Source organism: Neopelma chrysocephalum, unplaced genomic scaffold, assembly GCF_003984885.1.
Source record: "Neopelma chrysocephalum unplaced genomic scaffold, ASM398488v2 Primary Assembly neopelma1_22b, whole genome shotgun sequence".
Taxonomy (NCBI): Eukaryota; Metazoa; Chordata; class Aves; order Passeriformes; family Pipridae; genus Neopelma; species Neopelma chrysocephalum.
The window spans coordinates 3,556,342-3,577,830 of record NW_020897690.1 but is presented as its reverse complement, the minus strand read 5'-3'; positions in this window follow the sequence as shown (position 1 = coordinate 3,577,830).

Sequence of the window (21,489 nt, the reverse complement as noted above, 5' to 3'; positions counted from 1 at the left end):
CTGGCCTGAGTATAGGACATAGAGCTGATATAACACCAAAAAAATAAAGCTACAATTTAAAAAAAAAAAATAGCATAATTTATCCAGATTGTCATTTCTGGATAAGAAGTCTTATTAAATCTAGTCTTGTTGACAGGAAAAATATTATTTATCCATATGGGTTTGATTAAGTGGAAGATTAATTGTCGAGCAGGATATTGAGAAATCCTTTTAACTTTCCAATTTTTGCGAAGGAACTTTTCTCCTGTGATTTGTTGTGCATCTGCAACTTACTGAGATGAGAAATCCTTGTTTATCACTGTTTATTCTCCATGTGCCCAGAGGGTTTGGGGTAAAAAGTAAATTAAAAATTATCTTGTCTACATGTTTTACTTAGAGCAGTGATGATGTGTGTGTTCTTGAGACAGAGAAGAGACGAAGAAAATATTTGTCTAATTTTTTTTCTTTACAAATCTGCCTATCTGCCGACTCCATATAGTTTACAGTGTTCTTAAAATGTAGTCTGTAGGGATGTGAAAGAAAAAGTGTGATTGATATAAATGTCTGTCCGTACATCTGTCTGTCTATCCATATGAAGTAACACTATCATGACAGTGTCTTCCATTAAGTGGTAATGATACTCAAGAGTCTTGATCGTTGTCTGGGGTCTTAAAAGATTTAGAAATATGTCTAGAGGATATCACAGACTAAAGAATATCAGATGTCATCACAAACCTGATGGTTAAATCTGTGGAAAATTAAGGTTGGTCATCCGATCAGTAAGAAAGAGAAAGGCAAACCACTGGAACTGGTAATGAGGAGTTGTCCCCCCTGAGTGTCAATCAGCCCCTGTTCTTGCTCGCACACTGGCTTCTGGCTGTCTTCCAGCTGTCTTCCAAGTATAACATATTACTGAAATGTTCTACTGCTTTGAGTATATTCTCAGTCTTTTCCAGGTGTCACCTCTAAGTCTTGTAAAGTTACATTTTTTTCTGGACTCTCTATTTTCAGCCTTTTCCTACTCTTCACATAGTCCTAAATGCCTTTCCTTCACGGACTCTTGACTTACCTCCTCCACAGCGCAACTGACTGATGACTAAAGTCAATGCTTCAACTTTCCGTCACTCATTTTGAAGGCAGAATTCCTTTTCTCTTCTAACAGGAAAAACTTTGCTTCCTGCTACAAATGACATGAAAGGGAAATGCTAAATGAGTTACATGTGCAGGTACGCAACTTTACAATAGGAAATCAATGATTTGGCTAGAGCAGCTGTAGTACCCCTGATTCAGGTGTATGAGTGGAAAGAGAGAGACTATTAGATCCTGGTGGTGTTCATCATGTAGGATTCACATTTGTCACCAGGTATGCTTTTTGGCACTGATGGTAACTGACAGCCTGTTTATCTACAGTTATAAATTTAAGGCTTAGTTTGTGTACCTTTTATGTGACCCTCAAAAACTTGCTTATCTGATAGGATTCAATAAAAGACAGAAGGCTACAGTTATTTTGCTGATTCATCCTGCCAGCCAGACTGATACAATCCTCTGTATCCACACCAGGAGTGTAAAAATGACTGAGTTTCTCTCTGGCAGAGAAGACTCCATATGCTTTATGGACAGTAAAATTCAGGGAGAAGATTATGTCAAGATTTATGTCAAGATTTATGTCTGCTCTTATTTAAATTAATGAGGGAAATCTATCTAGGGGGAACGTATGCATGAGATCCAGCTGGATTAACTGTTTTAAGAGCAGGATGAAAACCTACAAGGTTGCATATGTTACTAGACGTTTTCTTCTACTGCTTGCAGTGAAAAGCAAAACGACATTTCCTTTTTGTCCTCCTCATCATACTTTTACTGAAGAAAAGAGAATTTTGGAAGTTATGTGATTATGAGGAATTTCATTATCTTTAAGATCTTAAATGTTAAGAGACTAAAGAACTTAGTTACTACAAGTGGAAACATGAAAGTCAGCTGGAGATGTCAATTTACTAGGACAAATCAGATTAAAAAATGGAGCTACAAACTAAGTGTACTTTTACAATGACGATAAATTAATTATATTAGTGCAGCTCATTAAACATTCCATTTATATATCAAAACCTTGGCAGGTGGAAGGGTTCTTAATCTGATGGTTTAATATTTTTATGATATATTTATCTTTTTGGTATCAGTTTATATTCAATAGTGCATCTGTTCTGGGACTCTATACAGATGCTTGCCTGCTGTCTCTTTGCCAAACTGGAAGTGGTCCCACCTCAACAGTGTAAGTATTCGTAGAGAAAACAATTAGAAAAGTCTTCTGTTCTCCCAGTCATGGGCAGGTACAAAGGCAATCACTGAGGTAGCCTGAGGTCTTGTCAAATGCAAAATAACATTTAATATCTTGGGAGGAAGGAGAAGAATTACATTTTAGTAATTTACTGTATTCAAGTAGTTCATGGTTTCTTATCTGAAATCACAAAGGCAATAACTAAATATCACTGAGTGAGTAACAGTTTGTGACGATTCTAGAATAACTGAATCTACCAAAATGATAATATTGTGACAGCAACACAGAGTTACATGAAGATATCGTGTCAGAAAGTCCCATCCCCTTAGTATGGTAACCGTGTTTGTTGAGATAGAGCATTCAGAGCAACGACTGAGATCTGGAATTCTCTGTATTGGCCACCATGTGTTCCTGTCTTTAGAAGCTGCATTGGTTATCAGTTGAATCAATTGTGAAGTTAAGTGTGTATCTCTTTGCAAGATTGGAGATTTCTGTAGTAAGACATTTTTTATTCGGAGTATTGTGGATGTAAATAGATGAGACGGACAAAAGAAGTTTTTATGTTCTAATTCAAAGGGTAAAGAAGGAGGTGTACACATATTGTCCAGCTGTAGGCATTCTAGTGTAATCTCTCTAGCCTATATTTAATAGGTTCTCTACAGTTAACAGAGAAGAAAAGAGATATGTTCTCAACCATCAACTGAAACAGCCTGCTTCTGTGAAGGTTCATCAAACGGACTAAGTGAATTTCACAAGCTGTATATTATGTCAGACCCAGAGATAACAACTAAAATTAGAGCTCTTGGGTAAAATATATACATTGTGTGTAATGACTTCCAACTGAGAAATGGAGGTTTGTGGGGTTTTCTGTTTGTTTGTTTGTGGTTTTTTGTTGTTTTATTTGGTTTGGTTTTGGTGGTTTGTTTGTTTTTTGTTTCGGTTTTGCGTTTTTGTTTGTTTGTTGAGGGGTTGTTTGTTTTGGGGGGTTGGTTTTTTTTGTTTGTTTTTTATCCAGGAATTTATTGCTTTTCCTCATGAAGTTGTCTAAAAATAATACAAAACCCAAAGAAAACCCAAGAACTCAGCATCACTTAAATTATGCATATTTCTGAAAATGTAGAGATGATGGTACTCCAATTTTTGACTGAATATGTTGCATAGAAGTGAAAGGTTTTGGGTGAAATCATGAAGGTCATTTGATTGTTGCTTGTTTTAAGGTACTTATAGTAAAGCATAAAAAGAGAAAAGGAAATCCTTCACTGTTTCTAAAAGCTTTTCAATTGCCCTCAGAAACATGCCTTAGGGAAAATTTTGTTCAGGATGAATTTTAAATTTTTGGATTTTACTGTGATGAGACTTTAAAAAATAAGCTTTTTCTTATTGATTTAATCTATTCTCATGTTCTAGACCCACACTCAAAAATGCCCCACTCCCATGAATGAAAAGTGAAAACAAAAACCTTATTCTTTGTTTTTTCTTGAACTGAATCACAGATATTTTATTAGCCATAGTCCTCTTAGCTTAATTATTCTGCTCAGAAGGGGCAAGCCACATAAAAAGCAATAATCGGAACTCTGTGAACTGTTTCTTGTTTTCAGCATGATTCCTTCTAATGTTATCTTCATTAACCTTCCATTTAATTGAAAAAGTAAACTTCTTAATGAATTGTTCTTATGTCTGGTTCTGATTCCCTTTTAAAGTTAATACTACACAAAACTCTTTTCCTTGTGGTTGAACAGGCAGTTGATTCTTGCTACAGTCAGAAGTGTGTGTGGGTGTTTCAAGATAAATTGATAATACTGGCTTGAAGCAGAATGGACAAGACTTAGGAACACTGGAATAACCATGAGAAAGTAAAGAAAAGGAAGAAGGGAAGGAGGAGCTGAGAGGAAGCAGACGGAAAAGGAGCAGAGGGAAAGCAAACACTGAAATGTTGATCAGAAAATTACTATCTTGAGAGAAATTGAAACTTTGCAGGTGCTGAGGACAAGAAAGACACAAGAAACCCTCAGTAAAGTGCTTTCTTAGAAGAAGTGGTACTGCATTCACATTGATTTGTTGAAGGAAGTAAGACTAGGGAGAAAAGTTAATTTCCTTCAGCTCCTGCCTCCATCCATGTGGCAGGAGAAGGGCCAGGCTGCTCAGACCTTCCCTTAGAATCTCTGATGGTGCTAGTAGGCAGCTGTGTTCCCTTGCCCTTTCTGCCCCTATCCTATTCAGATGCTTACTGTTTATTTTCCCTATCTGTTTTTTATTTAATATCCATTTACACACATTTTTTAAAGTTAATTTTCTACTTTTCAGTCCTCTCACTTGTTTTCTTTCTTCTCTATGGTTTGAATTCCCTTTTCCATACAATAGAAAACTGTGTTAGTTGGGATAAAGGTACCTATTGATAAATGTTTTCTTCCATAGTTTGACTTACTAGAGTAATGCCAATAAGTTAGGGAAGTACAAACATTTCTGTGCAGAAGTGGGATCCCACCTGATATGGCAACACTGGTTTCTCTTGTTTTCCCTGAATATGCCAATCCTCTATACTTTTTACCATTTTGGCTGTATACTGCATACCCATCAGGATTCCAAAGTTGAACAACATTTGAGGTTTCCCTACAATAGTCTTTGAGGGAACTAAATAATTTATCTCTTAAAAGCTGTGACTGAAGACTGAGCTACATATCCAGGTGACCATTTATTCTGCAGATCTCTGAACGTGAAAAGGATATTGAAAATTGCAGGGATTAAGGGTGGCATTTGTTGTTTTGCCTTTCTTGACATGGTTCTCTTCATAGTTATTTCCATCTTACCTGATGAAAGAGAAAGTCCCATGGTAAGGAGTGACTGGTCAATATATACATACTGTATCAGTGTGGCCAGGCTCACCCGCCAAGTCCAAACTCTCTCCTCCTCCTTCCCGCTCTCCTCAAGTGAGGAAAAAAAACGAACCAGAGGGAAAAAAAATGAAGTTTGAACGAAATGGGATTATATCAAATATATATATATATATATAACACATACATTTACAATTATATCTACAATTTGAATATATTATACACAACAGGGAACTCCCGAGGGGGTGGTGTCTCTCTTGGTGTTGACCCAATCAGCGCTCCTGCAAAATTTAAACGTATCACACCAGACTGGAAAAGAAGGGAGATGAGGTTCTTGGAGAAGAAGTGGCCATGTTCTGAAGCCACGAGGAGAGGGACCAGGAGCCCTGCTGGGGGGCCAGGGCCCCCAGCCCCCGGCTGGGGTCATAGAAACTCAGAAACAGTGTTAAACTGGACCAAGGTCTGTTACTGGAAAAAGCTGAGAGTTTTTCTCCACTGTGAGTGGGCAGCAGAAGATGGAAAGGCGGTGGCAGAGACAGCACTGAGCAGAAGCTATGGCTGAAAGCCAAGAGATAAGAAGCAGCAAAGACAGCCTGCAGCCAGGCAGGAAGACATAGAGATGTCTAATGGAGAGAGAGAGAGAAGACTAAGCTCCACAGAGAGAGAGAGTTTTGGTGTAAGAACTGAAACAAACTCCCCAAAACCCCTTGGAGATTCCTCCTAGAGAGGAGGGGTGGTGGACTCCCACTTGAGGGGAGTCTCGGAATGCAGCAGTACCGGAAAGAGGAGCTGAGAAGCTCAAGGTGTCCTGGAAGCTGGACAGGGACGGCCAGACAGAATGTGGAGGGGGTGACCTTGCCCCCCCCTCCTCCACTGCTGCTGCCAGTCTGGCAGCCTGAGACAGAGCACAGGAGCTCTGATGGAACTCTTGAGGCAAAGACTTTCAACTGAAAGCTGCCCGAGACGTTCTGACTCAGGGGTAAATTCCCTGAGGAAAGGGACTGTCACGAAGACTCCTGCACTTCGTGATATGATGTGGTGAAGCGAACCTTTGTCCCGGTTATTCGCAGTCCACGGGAGAGAGAGACCTTCGCTTGGAGTCAAAGGGCTGAGAGGGGTGAAAGGAGACCTCCCTTGTATGTACTGGAAAGAGATCCAGCTACAACAATCCAGCTACAGCTGCTGCATGGAAGAAGAGAGACTGCTGCCCTGAGAGTGGAAAAAATCTTTTCCTTCTTCCCTTCTGGACTTTTATTGGAGGGAGAAGAGATTTGATCCAATGTAAATACTGATTTATCATAGGAGAGATAGTTAAGATTATGTATATGATGTATTATAATATTTATTTGTGTAGTAATTGTAATATAATTCCCTTCCCCCCATATTGAGTCTTGTATTTTGCCTGGAAAACCCCTCTCACACTGGGGTGAGTTGTGGGAGGAGGGCTTGGACTCAGGAATTGGATTTTTAGGGGTCTCAAACCACTACACATATGTATCTCTCCTCTCCTTGAGGAGGGTTATCTAGGCAGTCAAGACCAGCTGCTAGTGAAAATTTATTTTCTCACAATTGTTTTTCGGAAAGGAATTCTTTTTACAGTGTAGAGAATTTTAGAGCTGCCAATAAAAAACCTGTTTCTACTTTAAAAAAATGTGGCATCTGTCATTGTAAATGTTGAGAGGTGACAGTTTGTTGACTGTCACAAACCAGAGCATTCATGTTTTAAGTTGTTTAGTTTCAAATGAAGTACAGTAAAGGAGAGAAAAAGAAAAATTAAACTAAATTAGGCAAAAACCAAGGAGAAAGAAGAACAGTCTATTAGCAGGCTTGGGGCCCTCATTATGTAACTGATAAATGGTAACAGGTGAAGTTTAATTCCCATTCTGAATTCAATGTATGTGTTAAATAAATTAATAATCTCATCAATATCCTTTTGACTTTATATACTTTGTACAGCAGGAGCGCTCCTGATTCTTTCTCTTTTTAGCTCTACGCAGTGCTGTGGCAAGGAAGCACTTCCTGGCAGAGTGGCAGAGAGGAGGTGAGCTGGGGAGCTTCTCCAGGGACTTCAGAATAATGTTGACCTCTGGATGACAATTAGAGGACATCGACCACACAGTGTTGATGTTTTGGAGTTCCTGATGCTTAACCTGAAAATGTGTTATTTAGCTGAAATAATAGTAAATAATTTCTCTCTGTCCATGGCCACTGCTCTTCTACCTTAGTGAGGCCTGTTAGTGAAATTTCTTCATGCATTGTTTTCACAGTGCAATAGAAAATGTGAACTTTAGCCTGAGTTTGATTATTCATTAAAAAAAACTTGGCAGAAGCAGTTTTAACTCAGTTTCTGTAAGGATTTAGCCACACTGCGTTGTATTTTCATCTGTCAGATAGAAAGAAAATAAATAAAAATAGCTTCTTTGTGCAGGGAACTGAGCCCTGAGAATTGTCTAACAAATTTTTTGAGCACCTGGGAGCTTTAAGGGGCAAGAACATAATATATGGCTTACTCAGCTGCATTGTAAAACAAATGCCATGTCTAGAGGGAGCCACAGTCCAATATGCTTTGGCACTGTTGTATTCTCCTGTGTCCTTTCTATAAAGAATCCTCAATATAATAAATAGAAGTTCAAGGATAAACAATATCCCTTAAAACAAAACAAAACTTAATCAGATGTAACAGATGGCTAAGAATAAACTAACAGAAACTTTGCAGTCAGAAAGAGAACTGTAAGCACTTTATTAATACAGTACTTGACATTTCCTGCAAAAACACTAGAAGTTCCTTTTTTTCTGTAACATTTCTGATAATTCACTAGAAAAGTAGTTGTTTGAGAAGACTGTAATGAAAGAGCATGCTATTTTATAAATGCGGATTGTTATAGCTACCTTCAGCTACCAGCCCTCCCCAAACAAATCCTATAGCAGAAGCAGAAAAACTTTAACTTATCAAGCAAAAAAAAAAATAGTACGTCTTGTCTTAAATATGATTGTTGTAAAATAATCCAGAGTCACTGAACAGAATAAGTAATTCTCAATCATTTTTGGCCCTGTTCACTCCCCTTCAGATAGCAGTAGAGAGCAGCTGGTTCATTTAAGCCAAAAAAGTAATCTGAATATATTCATTGGTGACCATGAGAAAAAACTGTTGGAATGGAAAAGGGCAGAAGCATTTGGATGGGTTTAGGGCATGTATATGTTGAAAATGAGGTGTGGAAGGAGTAAGTAAAACAGTCCAGAGTAGGCACCAGTAAGTGCAAGAAATTATCATTTTAATGCACAGCTTTATACGATATCTATGTGAAATTGGCAATATTTAATACAGAAATCACACAGATGGAGGGTGAAGTGTTCCGTAATAAGTCTGGTAAAATAAGTCTTACTAAAATTAAAATGACAGAATGATTTGTCAACTCTTCCCCCAACACGTTTCTGTTTATAGGATGAATTACCGCACCAATGGAACAGAAAAATATCAAAGTTACTCTTTGTCTTTCTAAAGACATGGTTGGGCAAGTAGAAGTTTCTTGGAATAAAGACTAGAAATTTGATCTGAGCAAAAGTAACAGGAATAAACAATTGTACTAAAATGAAGCAAATAACAAGAACAGATTGCATCAGATGGAAGAACACTGATTTTCATCAAACTGGAGTTTATGCAGAGTATGTAGCAACAAAGGAGTGGATTATCAACTGTAAAGTAAGTATGCAACGTTACATCATGAACCATGAGGTTACTCCCCCAGAACTCAAAGACTCTGAAATCTGCCCCTTGGTCTCTTCCCTCTGTGGCAGTCCTGAAACTTTTCTTGAGACTTCTTACAAATTATGCCACACACTGCCTCCGCGTGTTCCTCCCGTCATGCCAAATTATCTCCTCCTGTTTCCGTAGAACTATCTATTTCCTGGCAGTGTGTTTTTGAACACTAGCTGCGGCTAAGGTGCTTTCACTTCCCAAATGCCCATTTACTCCTGGAAAGTGCCCTGGTTGTTTAAGATGTGCTGGTACTGGGATTTCTAGTCTGAGCATGAATGTAATACTGATACACAATACTTTGGATTTTATAGGATTCAACTTGAGTCAAGAAATTTAGCAAGACAACCGTTCTCTCCATTTTGTATTAGAGCTGCTTCCCACTCTGTATCAAAGCTATTAGAACAATCTACTGCACTTGAAATTGACAAATGGGCTTTGGTCCACTCTCCTGAGCGTTCTTTTTACCATGTTGTAGTCCACTGGATAAAACCTGGTCCAAACCTGTTCTTGGCCTTCAATTTGCAGCTAGACTGTTAGGCCCTCAAATGCTGCTTTAGCCTGTGAGTGGCTGGCTAGGCTGAGCAGCTGCAGTGTATTTGCTTCTGCTGTGAAGCAGCAGAGGAAAGATCATGTCTGAGGGCAGAGAGCTGAGAGCAGTAACATCGAACATTGCTGTAATGAAATCTGACCATCTGTTAGTGTCCTGGCATTAGACATTGCTTGCACCTTGTGAAATTTGGATTATAAATTTATTCATTATTAGATGAATTAAGAATGAAATGCTTTCAACTACAGTTGATAGCAAAAGTAAAATTTTGTGGCATAGGTACTGAACATTAGTTAGTAATGGGAGGTGTCAGTGTCAATAAAGCAATGCAAATACCTGACTTAGGGTGGTTTGTGATAGCATTTTCTGGGCTGAGCCCACCTTCAGAAGGTGTTTTGTCAGACCACACTGTAAATGGTTTCCTTTACTAATGAAACTCTTCAGCCATGTTTTCTAATGAGTTGACTTAATGTGAATGACTTTGTTCACAGAAAGAACTTCAATTTGCTAAGGAGTTGACATGAAGAATTTATTATTTGTTCAGGGAATTGCTTCTGTATAAAAGTAACAAAATAATATAATGACCTTTTGAGGATAAACATACTTCTTCTGTCTACTGTTTTATTCTTCATTCCTTTTCTATTCTGAGTAAAATTGTAAAAGAAAAGTCATAACACTAGAAGCATTTTATGTCATGGCTCTTTTAAAAGTATGTTTTCAAACATTTTTTTAGTTCCAGCACCCCATAAGCTGTATTTTGAAAATATTTGTCATTATACTAGCTCAACTCATGAATTTCAGCTTCAAGAAGCATTTGAAGGGGGGGGTGACTTTCCTTCCACTTCAAAGGCTGTCTTTTTATCACTGCTGTGATTTTTATTTGCACTGGGACTATGTTGTGCAACTTTTAGTTGTTCAAAAATTGGGCTGTGTTGTTTGTGTTTTGTTTAGGAGATTAGTTATGTAAAGCTAACTCAAAACTATGTTGAGCTATGCTGTTTGGTGGATACAAGAGATGATGCTGGAAGGAACAACAGAATAACTAAAGAATTCTTTCTCTTCTCATGTTAATTCTTTGAGTGATGAAAGTGATCCATTAGATCCGTTACAGAGTCAGTAACATACCCAGTTGTCCTTCACATTTGTCCTCATCAGTTCTGACTCTGCTGCTCCACATAGAAATGAAGGAAACATTAGAAACAACATCACAACCTGATGTGGTGTGCTAGGGTTCCCCTGAAGGTTCCCCTTTCCCACAGTTTATCACAGCAGCATCCTTATGCAAACAGTGCCTAGCAGCCTTTCCCCATCACTTGTTCCCTTGCTGCCTAGACTGCTGGCTCTTCTTAGATCCCCTCCAGGCCTTGTACAGCTTCACCAGTCAACTTGAGCTTTGCATTTCTCTTTCTACTCCTGACATCATTGGGCTGTAGTATCTCAGCATGTGGCTCACGTGCTCACTTTATCAAGATAATCTCCCGTGCCCTAGGGCTTTCATCTTCTGTCTTTTCTTCTTGGAATCATTACTTTTTGCCTATGTGTACTATTCTTTTGGCTTCTAACATCTAATGATATACTCAGTCCTCTGTCTCATCCAAATCCTACTCTGTTTTTCCTTGTCACGTGTCTAAATATCATCCCTTTTGTGATGTTTCAGTGACTTGTGAAGGCTCTTCAGCCTACCCCCTTAACCTGCAGTAATTTTCAGATGGCTGGAATTGCACAGGTGCAAGGAGTGCTGTTGAATTCAAAGAGATTTTCTACTTCTCTTTTTTTTTAAGATTTGTCTCCATAAAGCTAAGTGCAGAATTAACATCTTTAATTGTATTCTTCCAGGAAGAAGGAATGTATTCTTTGTGTGTGTGTGTATGTGTGTGTGTTTTCTAGAAAATGCATACTATACTAATTCTGTGCAACAGTTGCTACTTTAACAGGACTGTGGTGGGTTGACACTGGCTGAATGCCAGGTGCCCACTGAAGCTACTCTATCACTCTCTCTTTTCAACTGGACAGGGGGAGAAAAATATCATGAAAACCTTTTTGAGGCTGAGGTAACAACTGGGAGAGATCACTCATCAATTACCATCATGGACAAAACAGACTTGACTTCAGAAAAAAATAATTTCACTTACTACCAATCAAATCAGAGTAAGGTAATAAGAAAAAAACCCAAGTCTTAAAAACAAGTTCCCACTTCCCTCCCTTCTTTCCAGGCACAACTTTACTTCCTATTTACCTCCTGCCAGAAGTCTACACCAGCATGGGTTCCCCATGGGGTCATAGCCTCTTTGGGTGTTCATGTGGTCCTGTGTGGGGTCCTCCATGGCCTACAAATGGATCTTTGCTCCACCAAGGACCTCCATGGTCTGCAGTGGGACAGTCTACCTCCCCATGGTCTGCACCACAGGGTGCAGGGGAATCTGTATCTCTCAAAAATTCTCACTCCTCTCTCCAGCTGCAATTGCTGTTCACCAACAGTTTTACCTCTTCTTAGCGGTATTATCCCAGAGGTGCTACCACTGTTGCTCCTGGGCTCAGCCTTGGACAGTGGCAGATCAGTCTTGAAGTTGACTGGCATTGGTTGTGTTGGTCACAGGGGAAGCTTCTAGCAGCTTCTCACAGAAGCCACCCCTATAACCCCTCCGCTACCAAAACCTTGATACACAAATCCAATACACCCAAAATCTGGAAGACATGATTTCCTGCACATACCTAGAAATACTGAATAAAAATCAGAGATTACAGTGGTACATGAGAAGAAATGAGATACTATTCTGAGCTAGTCTTGTGTTCTGGCATTCCTGTCCTCTGACAGACATCTCTTGTGTAACAACAAGACTTGTCTGCCTCAAGACAGTACGTGGTGTCTGAGTGCGGCATCAGGAGATACAAATCTGACATGGTTCACAACTCTGTCTTTTCTCCATGTCTGAGGCCGAATCTCTGATGAAACAACACAAGAGCTCTGCAGAACAGGGAACACACGCTCTCCCCTGCATGCAGATGGGAAGCACAGGCCAGGCTCAGCATGATTCATCACCGACACTTGAAGTGAAATCTTTTATATTGCTTCAACTCAGTAGCTTAGAATCAATCATGCACTATTTTGCCTGCAGTTTTACACAACCAGTCCTTTCATTTTTTGTAACTCTATAGAACTTGAGGGTTTTTGCCCCTTTTCTAAGAGGATGGTGAAATGCTGGAACAAGCTTCCTAGAGAAGTGGTTGATGCCCAAGCCTGTCGGTCTTTAAGAGGCGTGTGAACAATGCCTTTAACAACATGCTTTAACTTTTGGTCAGCCCTGAAGTGGCCAGACAGTTGAACTAGAGGATCACTGTATGTTCCTTTCAACTGAAATCCTCTCCTCTTCTCGCCTCGCCTTCCCTCTCCCTCTCCTCTCCCTCTTCTCTCCCTCTCATTCTCTTCTTTTTTTCTCTTCTCCTTCTCTTCTTTTTTCTCTTCTCTTCTCTTCAGCAAGCCAGTACGTCATTGTTCTGAAGTGACACAGTAGTAGTGAGGCTCAGGGACAGCCTAAAACTGAAGAGCACTTACTGGGTGTCTGAGCGATCTAGCACTTCATTACTGAAATTCACTAAATATGCGTATATTTTGTAGGAGTTTTAAAGACAGTGGTGAAAATTGAAAGTAGTTTATTTTAATATATTGTGCAGGTAATATGGTTCAGATTTGTCTCAGCAGATATATATGTCTGGCATAGGGAAGATTTTGTGAATGATGGTTTCTGCTTTTGCACTTCTCTGTCCTTTTCTTCCCATGATCAATAACTTTAGCCTGTGCAGTTAAAAATCACAGTATTTAACATTTCTACTGGAGATTTTATTTCTTTCATTTTTTACTAGAATCAACTTGGCTTTTTACTTTTCTGTTCTAAGGTATAACTGTTAATGGTTGGATTCTCCGACTTTTAATTCTGCATGTACTGAAGGTGCTTAAAAGCAAAAAGAAATAGAGAAGATCAATTTCTACGGATCTGATGAAAAATGCATGTGTCATGTTTCATAAGCATGTAACTCCATGCAAGGAAAAAAGATTCATTGAAAGGATGCTAGATATGTTATATGAAGTCTGGCCATTGAATTGTTTGAGATGTTTGCCAAGCTTTTCAATTAAGGTTTGTGCATCCAGTACAAATTTCATTATATAGCAGTAAAGATACTTAAGCAGTGATAAAATAGTCCCATGAATGCTTTACTAGATGGTCAATTCAATTTTCCAAATGACAGATCAAAAAATATGTGGAATTATATTTAAAGTAGATTTTCCCAGATGTGACTAATTTCTTATACTTTCGTTAGGAATTATGAAATGTATTATGTTGTCCAATAGTGAAATTATTCACATATTCACTTAAGTGCTCAAATTCAAGGGTTTATTTCCTTCTTCTTCTGTTCATTTTTCTTGTGTATATGGTATATAAAGGAAGCATGGTTGAACTGTAAACAGAAAGTCCATGCAAACTGGTCTATGTAAAGCGTGTGTAAAGCTGGATATTCCTTCAGTATCCTGGGGTTATGGAAGAGTTTAGACTATTGAAAAAAATCATTTGATCACACTTTAGCTGCAATTAATAATAATGCAGCCTGTGATTTCACTGGTATTTTAGTGTGTATAACTGATTGCTTAGTCACTTAGGAATTTGTGAAAAACATTGAAAAAAAATATGTTGTATGAAAATCTCAAAACATTACCTAGATAGGCTGAGCTTTTTCTTCTCTGTATTTGAGAGAAGATACCAATTACTTTTAATAGGACTGACTGTGATAGGCTGTTCTTTGCATTTTGATATGTGCAAAGACTGTGTTATAAAACTCTTGTACATTAAATTGCATTGGGTTCTCTGAAGTCATAGACTTCAGTTTGGCAATTATGGGTAATTTTTGTTCTCTGCAAGAAAATTCATTGGATTTATGTAGAATTGTGTTTTATTTGAGGGTTGTTTCCAGAGTTTATATCTACGAATTAGGTTTATATTGTGGATGCAACACATTTGTTCTGGCAGTTCCAGGAAAAATGAGGTACTGACAGCGCTCTGGGAGCAGAATTATACAATTGCTGGGTAATTGAGACCTTACCTTTAGCTGCAATGTGGAAGTAGCATGGATATTACTGGTGTTTGTGCAAATCACCCTGTTTCTTAGTAAAGAAAGGAAGGGGACCAGACTGGATAATGAGCTCTGAGGCAGCACAAAACACTGAAGGGATATGCACTGTGCAAGTGCAACCATATTACTATCAAATGTTGCACTCGTTGATCCCTATCTAAGCTTCCTGGAAATGTCCTTCCTTTGATCCTCCAACTGAATAGTGGGAGATCAATTCTAGCACCAGCATCCATGCTTTTTTTTTTTACAGTAAATCCTATTTTGTTGGTTATTTGCATGACTGAAGTTTTTACTAATTGTATTTATTTTCATTTAAGACTAAGAAGCATTAAAATAAAACTCTGAACCTTATATCTGCCCATGTTAACAGTAAATAATTAATTGTATTTTTTCAGTACCATGACTTGTATTAGCTTTCTCATGACAGTCTAGTAATACACAGTCTTTTAACTTTTATTTTTTTAGCTACTTAAGTAGCTAAAAAATTCCAGTAGTCACATGCTTAAATCCAAGCGAGTATGAATGCACTTACAGAGGCAGGATATAAATGAGGATACCAAATAACATGCTGTAAGGAAAATTAATATTTTTTAAAAGGCCTTGGATAATAGTATTTAAAATGAAGCATATAAACAAGAACCTCTCCCTTCTTCATCCTTCTCCATCCTCCAAGAAAAATGAAACAGATTCCTTGAAAATTCATTTATTTTTGTTTGGCATTCCTAGCAATGCATATTTGGTACCATAATATTAACTGTTTTTCTCATGTTACTTTTATTTTAGAAGTTCTCTAATGAGGAGGAAAATGCAGTGTAAGAATTAAAATGAAATAATAAAAAGTAAGAGTATCTGCAACAATCCTCCTAGATTGTAATGTATCTTGAATGGATAAAGTACATAAAATAAATCCATGATTGAGCACAACTGAGCCATACAATTATTTATGAATGACAGATATTGGTAGGAACCGAATTTTTGCAATGAATCATTAACTTTTCTCTTATAGTGCCCTGGTTTTCCTTCATAGTTTCAAGTACCAGAAGTATTGTATAAATCAGATAACTATGAACTGGGGATGTTATATCAGGTCTCTCAAGTAGATATTAATAACATATGTAACAAATAATTTTCTTGCCATTAATAAGGATCTATTTGATAACAATATTTTTACGGCTCTGTGGTCATGTAAATGCATTTAAATGCTTAATAGTGTTATGCAACTAATTAGCTCATAAATACTTGCCAAATATATGCAAATGATAATTGAATGCAAATATGCATAATCCTAAACACATTGCTTGAAAAATCATGTATATTTAATTTAAAATATACTTTTTTGCAGTGAAGTTTTAACACTGATATTGTAAAATATGCATACGTACTCATCAGATGTCCACTAGCTATCAATATTCTCCCAAATACATTGTTATGTGTATAACATATAATTCATACCTTTCAAACCAGACTTCTGCTATAGGATATAAACGGCTAGAAGTTTTATTAGATGTAAATGTCTATGCATTTTGGAAGCTGAGACCAATCTTTCTATAAGACACGAGTAGCAATTATCAGTGTTTTAAAGGAAAAAATTTGAGTGGTCTTAGGGAGTAAGACACCCTTTTACAGACAGTATTATATGCTTCATAATGACAAATCAGAGTGCTGATTTATTTAAAAATAATTAATTGAAAGAGACTGCAAATACAGTATAGAAGATCCATTAGTGGGGGGTGGAGTTTGATTAAACAAAATTTTCCTAATATTAAGTAGATTATGCCTCAAGAAGCATTAAAAGATATTATATGTGTTCATAGAATAATTCAGAGGGTGAACACTGGGAAAACTGCATTATATAATGTCTCTTCAACATAAGGCCATTAAACTTTAGTTATTCAAATAAGGTCTATTTTTTCATTATTTAGTTATACTGGCTCCAAGTACTTTTTTTACCCTGCATTTATGCTGTTGTTTTATTTCTGGGAAAGATACTTCTGAAGCATGAAGACTTGGAAAAATGTTGTGAGTGAAACGCGGATGTGAGAATGGGCAAGTTTTTAGTCTTCAGAAGCATATGAAAAGCTGTCATGGATGACATCACAGACAAGAAACTGAATCTTTTTGCACAGATTAGGAATTATTTTTTCCCCAATGTTACCAGGAGTCAGGATGACTGGATTTCTTTTCCATTGTTTCAACAGCTTCTGGAAACAACTCCTTTTTGTGTTCACCATGGACAGGTATGTACTGTAGTTGGCTTGACAGTTTAAATCTAGTTCTAGTCTAGCTACTTTGCTCATTGTAGACAGGAAATGTATAGAACACAAGTCAGTATAGCCTGCTGAATACAAACATGTCTGCACATCAATTGTACTTTTCGTTACTATTTTATTATACTGTTGAACTTACAAGAATACAGTCAACTTGGACAGTTCTGTAATTATACCTCTGGTTTCAGAGCAAGTTTGCACTGTTGGCAGAAACCAGGAAAAGTGGACAAGGAAAAAAACAACAGTAATGTACAAGAGTTTTGGAGGGTTAGTCAGAACCAAGAGCAAGATAAACTGTGAGGTGTTGATGTACGAGACTTTTAAATGCTGGTCTAATGCTACTTCAATTAAAATTAACACTAACTAACTGGCAAAAATCCAGCACTTGTCTACAATGTGCACCAGGATCCAACAAGAATTGTCATTCTGTAGCAAGTTACATGACCTGTAATCATCTTATAGGAGGACCCTTGACTTCATCATTGACAATAACAGGGAGGTGCCACTGTTGGTTTTCTTTGGCGGCAGTTTCAGAGATGGGAGCCTTCTGGCAGATAAGCGCTCTTGGTTTGTTATCAAAATTGTAAGAACAATAGAAAATTGTGAAAGTAGGGTTAATTTGTGTCACACAGATGAGTTCTTAGAAGGAGACTGTGCTATAGAAATAGGTTAATAAAGAACCAAAGAGTGATCAGTTTCTTCAAGAAAGCAGCCTACTGATGAGCATAAAACATTATCACGTTCTTTGTATTTTGACCGGACTTCTTTTGAAACGGGGTATCTGATACAACTTCTGCAAGCTTTTGTTATTCCTCAACTGAACAGAATAGACTACTGCTGTTTTCTATTTTCAGTGGTGGAATCACAAGACAGAAAGCATGATCTTTTCGCTGATGGGTTGAGAATTTAAATCTCTGGCTCCTAAGGCTGCACTTATCTCTTTTTTTCTTCATTATTTTCTAAATATTTCATTGCTGGGCAGCTTTTTACTGTTTCTAAAGTGCCTTTAACCAATTTTTTAGCCCATTAGTTGTTCTTCAGGAACTCATCCTGCTTTCATATTGTTGCAAGATAAACCAGTACAGGCAATTATAGATCTCAATTATTGCCTGTTTATTTTTGGTCAGGACTATTTGAAGTCATTATTGTTCTACCTTTTGTGATGGAAATGGCACATCCAGTGCTCTTTTCCACTTAATATTATTTCAGTAGTCCTCATGTCTAAATGGACAGAAACATTATGAATCCTTCTTTGAATAGCCCTTCTACCTGTGTGGGTAACACTCATGCAGTGACTCTGAAAGCTTTGTCGGAGGCAGAGCTGCATGAATTTCTTTTTTCCTTTTCTGTCTTCATCCTTCCCTCTTTCCTACAATTTTTCCTCCCATATTGATAAACTGATTTGACTGGAATAGTGTGGAAGCCTAGAAGATAAGGGGGCTAATGTGTATATCTCAAACAGCGATAGCTGGATGGCTACAGAGCCAACCAAGGCTTGTTGGTAATAACAGTCAAGGATTGTTGGTAATAACACACTGTGAGAAAGAACAGGATGTAGCTGGAGAAAGAGGCCATACAGAGGTAGGGTAGGACTTTTCTGGGACAAATGTCCTTGTTCTAGTTCCTGGAGACAAGCACAACACAGTGCAATGCGAGTGCAGGAATGAGGTTGAGAAGTGGGCATGGACTGTAAGGGAGGATCAAGACCACCAAAGACCCCTGAAGCCCTGGACCCATTTCCAGAAAGGCCTAGTAGAATGAACTGTGCATGATAACTAATTTGCATAAAAAGCAAAAAAGTTATCTTCAGGGTGGGGAAAACTTAACTATAAAAATGTATCCCCATGAAGCCTGGATGTGCATGTGCCCAGGACCCTGGACATTCTTTCTTTCTTCCATTCTTTCTCTCTTTCTCTCTCTCTCTCTCACTCTCTCTCTATTTCTCTCTTTCTCTCCCTCTCTTTCATTAATCTTTCTTGCTCTTCTCTTTCACCCTACCCTTTTATTCAAACCCCACTGCTGTGTACTTATATGAGGAAGTCAGGGACTAATATACCAATTTGCACGTCAAGTGAGTAATTTACTAATAAAACTTTGTAAGCTTTCGCAGACTCTCTGGCTTAATGTTGTTCTTCGGACCATGAGCATCTACAAATCTTGAGTGCTCCTTTCCCCTTAAGAGTGGGATGTCACAAGTAGGTATATTAGAAATCTTTATACTTTGCCTTGTATCTAATGATTGTGACAGATATTTTCTACCAATAAAAGTGAGATTCTATCTCAAATGTCAATATTAACAAAACCATTTGCACTTGCAACTTGAATAGTTTAGCAAATGCAGCAAAATAAGAATTTTGTAATTCACTCCTCCCTGTTGTAGCAATAATGTTGCAGATTAGAAATGAGGAGTGATAAATGGGAAGAGAAACAGAGCTATGAGAAAAAAAAAGGCAACCTTTTTTTTTAAACCAAAAGTCAAATTAATCCTTTCCTTCTAGGAACTCAAATACCTATAATCTTCACTATTTTTGCCATACTCTTCGTAATTTATAGTTGTGTCTGGGTCTGAATTCAGGAGGAGAAAAATAATATGTAAATTGCTGCTTCTTGTTCTGACAAACTAGGAAGAACCACAGGTTACAGAGATAGCTATGGAAATACAGTCAGAATAGTGGTTATATGAAAGATAAATTCTACAAAAAGTGAGATTGGTTAGAACCTGGTTTCTGCTAATGAAGAGTCCTGTCATGATGCCCGTGCATTTATTTTAGATTTTTTTTGGCATTTCAATCTTAAAAGAAGCCATGTTCGTTTGAACAACAGATCTGCTAGTTTTTTCAAAGGGAAAAAGCTATTACAGTGAAGCGATGATTTTCTTCCATAATGTCTTGCAAGTAGCATATATCAAAATCATAATACTAATGCTTACAGTTTGATTTGATCTTCAAGGAAGACACATGAAGGAAGATTTGTAGAAGCTTTTCATGTGTATAATGTCATTATCTTTTGAAGTTAAATATGGCAAAAACATAGATACAACGTATTAGAGTCAATGGCACTACAAAGGAGAATGTGAACAGTTGGATTTGATTTTGCATCTCTGAACAGCCAGCAAGGAAAATTATCAGAGTTGTCAAAGCTATAAAGCGATACTCACTCATCTTGGACAGGTGCTATATGTATGCAGAAAGAGGAGTCACTCTTTGGCTACTTTGACTGCCATGTGTTGTAATTAACTTTTAAGGATAGAGACTTAAATTCATCCGCTGTCAGGCTAAGTGTTGCTGGAGATTAAGGATAAATATTGGAATCACAAAATAAGCAGTCCAAAACTAGTCTTTGAAGAAATAACAGTTGAGTTTTGTGACTGGGTTGGTAGGCAATGTGACATCATTCACCAGGGGAAGAATCTGTAACTAATCTGAAAAAAATCTGGCTAATAACACCCAGTATATACATATATATATACACATATATATATGTAATCAAGCAACAGATTACAACAGTTGTTTCAACATATGTAAAATGTCCTGAATATAAAAGCAAGGTCTAGGAAATTTCCATAATAAATAAAAAATACACTTTTGCTGCAGAGTAGGAACTATGTATTTCAGCTGTTATTTTCTCTTATACAATATAGATATTGTTCTGAACATGTTTAGCCTATCTGAACAGAATGGTATTTCTGTTCTCTGTTGTTCTTACTTTCCTATTCTACTCTTTTATCTCTTTTGTGTATAATTTTTTGTATTTTTCTCACATCATTTGTTCTATTATAGCAGTTTATTTCCAGCTACCACAAGCTTAACACTCTTATTTATCCACCAAAATAATAAATACCAAAATATCTATGGTAGGCACTGTTTGAACACTATCATTAGATTTCAGAAACTATGCCCAAAATTAGCCCAATGGTGCATACCTTTATTTTTCAATGAGATTGGTTAAGCAGTAGAACAATTTCTGCAGAAAGGTTGTTGCATCTCTATGTTTGACAGGACAAGGCCTCGAGCAACCTGATCCAATTTTGAAGTCAGTCCTACTTTAAGCAGGTGTCCCTTCAATGAAAAGTATTGTTTTAGTCCAGGACTTTGTTGTTCTAGTTTAGCTAAAAAATCAGAAGGAGAACAGCTGTACTGGCTACAATTAGATCTAAATGAGATTTTGCTCTGCTAGAATCTATGTAAATGGAAGCTAATAGACTGAAGAACCTGAAGGAATCATGTGGCTTGTCTTGCTATTTCTAACGCATCAGCATTTGCATCATGTTTTAGCCTATAGTTTCTTCTTGTTTTGTATCTCTGAAAGTGGAGAACGGTCTCTTATATTCTAACAGATATTTGCTATATTTTCAAATCATTTAAAGAAGCTGCTGTTATTTAAATTTACTAAACTATTACTAATTTACTTTTAAAATAACAGTACAGCAAAAGAGAGGGTGAAGAGGAGAGAGAGTGAGTGAGAAGTCCAGAGCAACTTTTGCTTGGATATGAATATGCATGGAGAAAAAAGCAACTAAATTATGTTGATGAAATAGAGTAAAGATCAATAGCTAAACAAACGGTTCTCTTTGACATGTCACATATAAGCAAGGTTACCCTAGCAAAGAAATTGTCCACAAAGAATTTTCCTGTCCAATAAAAAAGAGATGATGAGAGAAATCTTACTTTTACTAAGAAGACTCTAAAGGAATAAATGTATGATAACTTCCT